Here is an 8308-nt window from a genome sequence, read left to right on the forward strand (position 1 = left end):
AGCCTGAGGGCTCAGAACATGAAAGTCCATTAACGTTTCGGATCCACAACGAAGGTGTCTGGTCCAGATGAGGTTCTGCTCCGCCAGAGGGCCCATCACCTCCCCTGCGGAACTTGCTCCCCCCACCCTTTGCAGACCCAGTCCTTGCAGATCTTCGAGGTTAATCAACGATCATGCCCATGAGGTCCCTCACGTGCTGCTGTTCTGGGGAATACATAATATTGTCAGTATCTTGTGTCTCAATTTCCTGGTCAGGGTACAGAGCGTAAAAATCCGATTCACTTGAAGCATTTGAACTTAAAACATTTGGAGAAAAGAGAGGGACTTCCTTTATGTCAAAGTCTCCCTTGGGCGCCTGGTCGGCTTGCGGGTCTAGGATATCCACGTCGGGTCCCTCGACCGCCAGACCCAGTGTCGCAATCAGATCCATAGTTGGGTCAGAAGGGGGCGTGCAGCTGTCAGCTTGTAATACATAAGCAGCGTTAGCCAGTACACGCAAGGGGTTTATAGCACAAGTATCACAGTCATCACATACACCGTTACAGGCAGCAGCCAGTTCCCACATGGGATCCACACAAGTATCACAGTTGCCACAAAATTCAATGCAATTTTCTGGAGCGCCGGTCGCAACTGCCTTGTTGAAGGACCCGTTCAGGTCGACGGCCTCTGTGGTCAGAGCCATAGTCGTTGTCGGCGGCTTCTTCACTTTCCATCCTGTAAAATACTTTCTCATACAGAGGAGGACTAGAGATTTCATTAGTGCCCCCCAAATTACTACCCCGATTATCACAGCCAGTGCGGTCAATAACCACTTCACTATGGTGCCCGTCCATCCCTGGAACCAGTCAGTGAGCCAGCTAAATGTATAAGAATTTTCGCGCGCGATCCGATCGATCGTTAGGGCGTGGCTAGTTTCCCTTAGTCTCACTTCTGCATCACCATTGTACGCATGTGAATTACCGTGTCCAATAGTATGTCATGAGCCGTAGCGGTGTCGTTTGCCACCTTTTCTAGGGCCAAAGCCAATTTATCTATCCGGAAACTATCCATGACTGTGCCCGCTCCTGGGAAGAAGAAACCAAACACCTTTTCCCATAGACTCCCGTGTAGTTTTTAGTGGTTCCATCTTCGTTCATGACTGACCTCTTATAACGCCTGTCCAAGGACTTTGGGTCTAGCTCATCCAGTATCTCAACGTCAGGAAGGACTGAACCCAGATAACATGTGCCCCCCCAATTATTTGGTAAATAGGGGTAAGCCTTGTCGCCGCATATAAACATTGTCCCATGGGGTGGGACCAGGTGGGTGGATAAGCACTGGAGTCCCTTTACCACCCCATTAATCCTACTAACCCCCCTAGAGAATGTTATAGCCGTTATGTTGTGGTTGTGTTTATCTTGCAGTACTATTCGTAATGTAATCCCCGAGCTCCCTTGTCCCAGCTTCCCGGGGAGAGTGTAGGCGCATTCTGATTCTCCCATACGCAAGTGGCCGGAACCCTGGAGGCAGACCCTCCCTTTCTGTGGTTTGACCCAGACGGGGGCAGGCCTCTCGGCCACATGGGCAATCATTGACGGGCGATAATTAAATTGTCGATTGCAACTCTTGCCGTTGTCAACCCCTTCTCTTTCCAGCGTGGTGACTAAACATGGGGAATCGATAGGTTGTGAGCAGAGGTCATTGAGGGACAGAGGTAGCACTATCATGTGTATTCCTGTGGTGCCTGCTTGGGGAAAGCGCATGCACGACCAGCAGTGTGTCCTATTTTGAATTGTTGCCACTTCCCTGGCCACTTTCCAATATGTGTTTTCACCCTTCTTTGGGGCCTTATTCTGGGGTTGTGGCGTGAGTATGTATTCGATGCATGGTATGTAGTTCTTTTCGCCACCGGCCGCGCCAGGGGTCCAGACGCTGCACCGGACCTGCATGGTCATGTCTTTCCCTAGGCGTGTGCGTGTTTGTAGCTTAAAATCAGGGGTTCCCCATTGGTATCCTGGTTGGGCCAAGGTCTTAATGCTAGCTTGCCCGTCTTCCCGGAACTCTCGTTGCTTTTGTAGTACCATGCCAACGCGTCCAGGCCCTGCCGACAGTGCTAGCCAATTTATGTTCACCCAATTTGTGTGCAGGGCTTTCTGTTCGAAACATGGTAGTGATACTCTTTGTCCCCATGTTACGGTGAGGTGTCGGGTTTCGTTTTCGCATCTATTGGAATCGGAGTTTCCCCTAGCTGCTGTCGCTACCAATAGTATCGTACCTATGATTAGGCCCATCCTTACTGTGGTTGCTGTGGTGTAGTGTCTGGTGCTTGTATGGCCAACTTACAGTGCGTGGCGTGGATCCACAAAGTCTTGCCCTCGCAAAAGACTGCCGTTGGTGTAGTCAGCAACACCTGGACTGGTCCCTTCCACCTTGGTTCCAAGGCGTTCTTGCAGGTGAAGTGCTCCACGAACACCTGGTCTTTTTCCTCTGGTGGAACACCTGGTCCACAAGTCTCCTGGGAGCGCCTGGTCTACAGGTCTCCAATTCATAGATTCAATTCATTCAATTCATAGTTTCATAGAACACCTTTTCTCCAATTTCCTAATCCACTTTTTTTTTCAAGTTGATCCAATTTTATCCAATATTCAATTTTTAAATTCAATCCCATTTAATCCAGTCCAATTCAAATTAAATTCAATCCTTCTCTCAGCATCCCATTACCTGTTTCCAACATCAATAAAAATAAAATTATAAAATTAAACGGAAATTATTTCAGCTAGAGTTTCAACTAGAATTACCACAAACCAACCACCTTTAACCTCCATTAACACAAACACAAACCACCATTAACCTCGATTAATACAAACAAACCACCATTAACCTCCATGAACCTCCCCCTATTATTTATTTATTTTCACGAATAAACAAATAATAGAAATAACCTGGTCTACTTCCAATTTCAATTCTGGTCAGTTCTGGTGTCTGGTCACACACAATGTTTTCCTCACCCACTGTGATTCGCTCACAATAGATTCTCACTGTTATGTCTGAAATTAAGCTACCCTACTGGGTATTCGTGAAGGGGGTCCATCTTTCCCAACCCCTTCCTTCACACCAGCCACTTCACGTTGTCCACCATACTCACTGAATTGTCATCAATTCTGAAATTCGTCTCATGAAAACACATCCCAGAGTCTAGTGTAACAGCCAGACAAACACATAGACACGCTGAAGACCCCAGGGTACCCATCAAACTAGCTTGTCCCCAGATCAACAACACAGCGAAACATGTAATTTTACTAAAATAATCACTTACTCATAACTAGCTGGATAACTAGCATAACTAGCTCAACACCTGGAACTCATAACTAATACTCATACCACTAATTACTCATAATAACTCATAATTACTTCTGTAATTACTCATGCCAATACTTACTCAAAATAATGTAATATCCCAATCTTCACCCCTTATGCAAATCGAAGCACCCCAGGCAACCCACAACCAATATCAACCACTGTAGCCGCCTTCCCCTCCAGGCAGCCACACACAGCCACATACATCTCCCTCCACGTCACACAAGACAACAGCCAACGAGTGTGTCCACCACACAGAAACCTTTGGAAATGCAACAACCGAACTCCCAGACAACCAACAACAAAACCCAATCCATCTCCATGGCTCATCAAGCAGTTCCAACTTAATCCAGCTTCACATACCGATTTCCCCAAAAACTCGTGAAACTTCACCCCCATTCTGGAAAAACCCTGGACTAAACCCTGACACCCTAAATAACTTCAGACTCATCTCCAATCTACCCTTTCTGTCAAAAGTTTTGGAACGTGCTGTGGCCACTCAACTCAAACATCACCACTCTACCAATAACCTGTATGAAACATCCCAATCCGGATTCTGCTCCAGCCACAGTACTGAAACTGCTCTCCTCAAAATCACCAGCGACCTTTTCTCTCCTCCGATGCCGGCAACCTCAACATTTTCATTCTCCTCACCTCAACGCCTCCTTTGACATCATCAATCACACCATCCTCCTCACCCTGTTTAGACCAGCTTGTGCCTATTAAACCCAAATCAGTTCACTCCCAAGCTTCACAAGGACCACCTACAGCACTGCAAAGATGTCCTCTACTCCACCTACTACCCTCAAATTATCCACTCTGGCTCCGGAATCCCAAAAGCACTCTTTTCTACAATAAACAAACTAAATAAACAAACTTTACAACGTGAACAAACTCCTCAGCGCCCTGGATACCGCCACCTGTCATTCAGAGTAGACAACAGCATCTCCTTTCTGGCTTTCAGCATCTCCTTTCTCCTTTCTGGCATCCAAATGAAATTCTGGCTTCAAATCAACTTCCTCGAACTTAACTATGATAAATCTAAATTAATCTTCGTTTGCCCACAACCACTCATAACTTTGCCCCCCAAAAAACAAGTCACATTCTTTGTATATTGCCAACATTGTTCATCGTTTAAGTATCATCCAGAACTAAATTTTTTTTTATAAACCATCAACTTGTAGATGCATTTATTTATATCCCATTAACCCAAGAACTCTCAATTGCTTGGTTATATTTTAGTAATGTCATATATCCATATTTCTTTTCCAAATTGTTCCTGATATACACATTAATCCCATCTGTCTTTGTTTCCAGATGAACTCAAATCAGGAAATCAACACAAATCCTTATTACCTCCAATCAATTCAAAATTAAATCAAACAATTCAAAACCAGATCGGATCAGCGATCAAAAAATCACTTTTCCAATCAACAATTCATTCAAAGACCAAGCTTAAAAACACAACTCTCATCTTACTGTGACAAATAAGCAACCAACCTACTTCACACTAAAACAAATAACTTTTCATCACCCCTTTCTTCTCCACCGCCTCTTACACTTAAACAGATCATAATTACTCACTCATACACTGTTGCCCATCACCCAGTTGCCCCAAACCCGTCCATATAAACTCCATTGTTGTCCTGTTCATCTCTCTGTGTTACATTTACATTTTGTGACTCACAGCTCCTGCCTCCATGGAACAATGACGCCTGAGCACTCAATTAGCCCTCCCAGTACCAAAGACTTACAATCAGACCGACAGACAGACAAATAACAGAGGCATGTCGCCAGCCCCAGCACAGGACATCACCTTTCCGGGCAGGCACGATATAATCCACAGCATCGAAATGCCAATGCAACACCCTGTAGACTGACTCCGCCTGTCGTTCTTCCAAGGTTAGTGAATTACCTCTGACCTTTCCCTTGCATATCTCGAACAAAGGTCAACTAAACTTTAAAAGGTCAAACTTCGAATTGGGGTAACCAGCGCTTTATTTTTCCGCAAATAATACAAGTCCGGCGTCATTCCCTGCAAGAACCACATCCAGACAGACAAATGACCCTTATTGAGGCTCTACATCGCAAAATGCTAGCTCCTACGAATCCAACAACCGTCACAATCCGTCCAGGAACTTCCGTACGAGGCGTGCTTCACAATGCAGCACCTCTCTACCTGGTGCACCTTTCGCACATCCCTCCTCGTTCGCACAACGCTTCATCAACACACCTCCTCGCGCCCACACCTTGGCACAAGCCACACCACATACCGACAGTTGAAACCTCGACCGTCCTCCTTCCTCGGATCAGCGTTCTGTTGAAAACGTGACATTTCTGCCTACCTCAATCAGAGATCTCTCTGAATCTCATTTATTCGCACTGTATCTCACTTACTGTATGAACAAGACTTTTTGGCTCCGGAAATTAATTACTCTGTCTTGAAATCGTTTAATTTAACCATCCTAAATAAATCCATCCATATAAATCCATCTTAAATAACGTATTCGTCCTGTGACATTGCCTGGCATATATGTCGCAGCCGGCCACTATTCCGACATGGCTCGTCTGACATGAACGTCCGACATCCAGCAAAGTCGAAATGACCCACAATGCATTTGGGCACACATCCTCCTCTGAGAGTGGGCGAGTTATCGCCAGCACTCTGAGCAAATCTCATACAGCACACCCGTGACTCGCGGCTCGCTCGGCTCCTGTCTGAACACCCAATATCCCTCTACCCAAACTTCCACGGAGCCGCACGGCGGAAACACAGGTTTGTACCACACTTTTAGTTAAACGAACATTGCCAGGATTCTCGGATAGACGTTTAATTTCACAACACACATGACAAAAATCCGATTTAAATTCAGAGATCGCCGATCGACCTGGCACAACCATCTCAACGCGACGACGCCACGCCGCCCCCCCCCCGTCTTGGCGCGCACCCTCGTGCCTCCACACGAATCCCAACACTCCCTGCACGCCGCTCTATTCGCGTTCGCGGCGGGGTTTACCTCGCGTTGGGACATGCAGTCGGCTGTCATAACAAATCTGCGACCTGACATGTAGTGAGCTGCAGAACATTGAGCTGTCAGAACTCATCCCTAGCTCGTAAAACATCGCAAAAAACAGGATCTCCGACGCTTGACCTCTCTGACCCAAAATGCACTATATGACACCAATTCCAAAGGTGAGCTGCCTCAGCGATACATCCCACACATACAATACACAATATCTGCCATTGAATGAACTCTTCAATTCAAGTAAAACACACATATTGATTCGAATTCTGCAACCATCTCCAAGAAACCGCTTCATATCAACAGTAGATCGACAAGGGCACTCCGGGTGCTTTCCTGACCCGATTTATATCAATTCGCTTCCCAAACAACTCCCAAACAGATGAAAATCCGGACTCAGTTCAGGACCTCGCCTGTTCTCTCGGATAGACGTTAAAATGGACATTCCCGGCCTGAATTTCCCCCAAGTCGAGCAGATCGCTTACAAAGTTTCACACCGAAACCCTCTGCTTTGCACATGACACACAGACAAACACATTGGCCAGACACACACGTCAATTAACATCCCAATATACATTCATTCCTCATTCATATACGAGTGAGTCTCCCAGACTTCGCGCGAAACTCAGATCGACTCAAATCATGCCTTTCTCCAGCCACTCCCAAACAATCTTTGCTCATTCATGTTACGTCTCTCATTCCAGGAAAAGGATTTTTGGGACGGGTTGGACGGGGGGTGGGTTGAGGTGAAAAAAAGGGAAGGCAGGGCGGGGTGTTGGGGTGTTGCCTAGAGCCCTGGGACTGAGCTCAGGTCTTGGGGGGGGGTGGGGGTTGTTGCCTAGAGCCCCGGGACTGAGCTCAGGTCTTGGGGGGTTGGGGGGTCTTGGTCTGGTATCTGGTCCAGCGGCATCACTCGCTGTTTTACTTGTTTAACTACCTCCTTAATTGTTTTGTCCTGAACTTTGCTTCCTGAACTTGCTTCCTTTGGCTCTGAAGCTTCAAATTCCTACAATGCAGCTCCTGCTTCAATTTTCAATATTTCAAAACCTAACCTGTCCTTCTCACCCTGTGGCCACCTGGCCCATTTCCTGTGAGCTTATTTATTTTCTCTTGTCCACCAGATCCTGGCCTGCTTTATCTGGACCTCTTGTCTAGAACTTAGTCTAGAGCTTCCTGGCTTGACCTCGTAGTTGTCACTACCTTCTTGTCAAACCTACCTGGTACCTACGCATTTCACCCTTCCTGGCCATGTCCCTTTGGCCGTCTAAGTTAACCACAGCCCTCCTTCCCTGGCATGCAATGGCATACCCCATCTTGTCTCTGGGCTGTTCCTTCCTGGAAAAATCTTGGCCACCTGGTTTCAACCTATATGGCTGTCCGACCTCATTTTCCCCTCCTGGTGCTAACTGTAACTTTAAGCTTACTGTTAAGTCCTTACTGGTTTATCCTTACTTGTTTATCCTGGCTTTAACAAAGCTACGTCATTCTGAGGCCTAAATGAGCCTTTACTTACAATTTCTGTTCGAGTGCAGACAGCGCGGAAGACAAGGAGACTGAACCCGCTCGAAGGAGGAAGGTACGAATTTGGAATAATAGCCCTCTGATATAAAACAACTCCCACCTTTAATCAAATCAACGTGCCGGCGCCGGCCTCAGGTCAGCCTTCCTCCTGTCCCTCGGGCTCCGTTTCCCGTCCTCCGCGTCTGTTGACACCCCACTCCTGGTACCATCTGTGAAGAATCAGCTCTTCGTTTGCCAAAGAAGTCCACAATAGCCTGGAATGGCGCAGCTTTATTAAAGAACCAACTTATACAGATCCGGAGGAGGCCAAGACACCTATAGCAAGAGCCAGTCTCATGCCACGTCAAGCCTTCCTGAAAACGCATTGATTCTCATTCACTTATATACGAATACGATTATCAGAAAATCTCCGAGAGAACGAAGCGACT

This window comes from Myxine glutinosa, chromosome 10 (genome assembly GCF_964187855.1).
Source record: "Myxine glutinosa chromosome 10, kmMyxGlut1.1, whole genome shotgun sequence".
Lineage (NCBI taxonomy): Eukaryota > Metazoa > Chordata > Myxini > Myxiniformes > Myxinidae > Myxine > Myxine glutinosa.